Genomic DNA, 2,363 nt, shown 5'->3' on the forward strand with positions numbered 1-2,363 from the left:
CAATACACAAATAATATTTCAACTAGTAAAATAAGACTTCCTTTTTTACAAAAATATTCATTGTAGAATATTTCATTGGCTGTCCTACTAATATTGGTAGCAACATGATGTGATATCACTTTAAAGAGAATTATTATGAATATTGATATTTATTTGAAACAAACACTGTGTGATATTAATTTATTACTCTTCTCCCTATTACATTAAATAAATGAATACAAGTTAATTCAGTTCCAATACAAGTAATACTTGGTAAACAACTTCTAATAGGTGTAGAATAAAACATTACAGGATTCCTAGAATATTTATTATAAGATTTGTAGCTACAATAATGAAGTATTTCACCTTTTAAAAATATTTACTAAAGTTAAAACATTTACTAAAATAGTTGCTATATGTGACAAAGAAAATATTTTACTAGAAATATTTAGTAGTACCCTCCCATTATTTTCTCAGCCCCTCTCTGTAAGTTGCACCCCGAAGTGCAAACTTCAAATTAACTATAACTCGTTTTTGTCTGGAGACTTTAAAGATAGGTGCATCTGTGCAATGTAGATTGAATTATCAACCAGAGGTAAGTGTGATTTTTCAGGATGGAAATTTTTATAACAGAACAAAAAATGAAATTTATAGGAACAAATTAATCACCTAAGACATTGTAGAAATGCAGCAAAATCAATGGTTGTACAAACCCTTCTATATATCAATTTGAATGTGCAAAATATAAACACAAAGTGAGCAAATGGCCATATGGGTCTTCCCTTCAAAGTTTAAATGACTGAAGGAATATATCACCTAAGGTGTCTATGAGACTAAAAAGTATATGAGTATTCTTCTGGGCATTTTGGCACCTCACTTCTCTAAATGTTTTATATCTTGATAAGATACAATTGATACAAATGAAAAACACCTTTTAAATATTGAAGAGCTAGAAATTTTTATTAAGTGTCAAAATAACATCAAATACAGAGGTTCCAAATCTGACAGGCCTGGGAGCTTCTAAAACTGCTTTTCAAGGTTCTTATATAAGCTTCATTAGACTTAGTATTCACCAAGCCTCTGTATTAGCTAATGTATAAAATGAATAAAGTTCCATTTCAAGTTTCACTCTCAAGGCCATAGCATTAGGAAGTCCCCTGACCCTTTACTGAAGGAAACAGTTATTTCTGGGATTTCTGAGGTGCAAGCATATTTTAAGACAATATTTCTCCAAATACAAAAGTTGTTTGCTGTTAAAAGTTCCATGTCACTTTTATCTGATGAACTGTACTACATTTTCATATTTCATTCCACCTTCAATTAAAGCTAGGGCAACTAGCAACTGGAGCTCGCCCAAAACCTACAACACAGTGAACTGCAATACAACAACCAGGATCTTCATGAAATTTATTTTTCATAAGTTTTAACCAGTTATCAATTATCTGGCTGGATGGTGCTGTACCATCATCAAAAGGCCAGTCCGGAACCTGGATGCTTCCCTTCTCTAAAAGAGCAATGTTGTAAGTTGCTTTTCATACTCTTACTATGGTGGTAACTCCATCCTGCTTAAGTTCCTGTAAGAATCTATTAAAGTAGGTATTGGTTGGGTTGTGTGTAATAAGAAATCTCACATTTTTGTATGCAATGTCCACAGAAGCAGGGAGGTTCATTCTAGCCATGTTGATGTAATTTTTTAAAAAATAGACAGAAAGGATATAAAGTAACATAAATCTACTTCAAAACACTCCAGTTAAAATTTTCAGTGAGTTGAATATGAAGTTAGGAGTAGTAGGAAATAAAAGGAGCCTCCAATAAAAAACATCATTATTTCGATACAGTGACACTGAATCAATGGACAAAAAATGCACTCAGCTTTACCCTTCTCCCAGTCTGAATGCTTGTAAAATGTTTTGACATTCAATTCAGCTACTCAGTGTCCAGGTTATTCATTCTTATAGGAAGTTCTCAAATATTAAGGAATTTCTAGAGTTCAGTAGTCTGCACAGGGGAAGGTGTGTCACCAAGCAGGTCCATTACTACCTGAGCCCTGAAGTCGCCTTAAGCGGCATATGTCACAAGCCTACCCTTTAGTTCTTAGAGTGAAGGGCAAAGGACAAACTTGGCCACCAATCATGAGGATCCTGGCCAAGTGGACTAAAAGGGGTGGGGTGGGGGTAATGCAGCAGCCAGGTATGTCACAAAGAGGCAGTGGCCACCCACATGCCAGAGCTATTCATTTTCTGGAAATGTTTCATAAATTAGTCCACACATGAGTGCCACACAACACTTCTAATGCACAGATCATGTTTCATAATAGATGATCATTAAATGACAGTTCCCTTTCTTCCTATAAACAACAAACAAAAAGTGATACTAGAGATTGC

At 34.3% G+C, this 2,363-nt stretch overlaps 1 pseudogene; it reads right to left on the reverse strand.

Annotated features, from left to right (window-relative positions):
* Positions 1-1,110: 1,110 nt before the first annotated feature.
* Positions 1,111-1,658, reverse strand: LOC129395221 (protein tyrosine phosphatase type IVA 1-like; annotated as a pseudogene).
* Between the last annotated feature and the right edge of the window lie 705 nt (positions 1,659-2,363).

Source organism: Pan paniscus, chromosome X (genome assembly GCF_029289425.2).
Source record: "Pan paniscus chromosome X, NHGRI_mPanPan1-v2.0_pri, whole genome shotgun sequence".
NCBI lineage: Eukaryota > Metazoa > Chordata > Mammalia > Primates > Hominidae > Pan > Pan paniscus.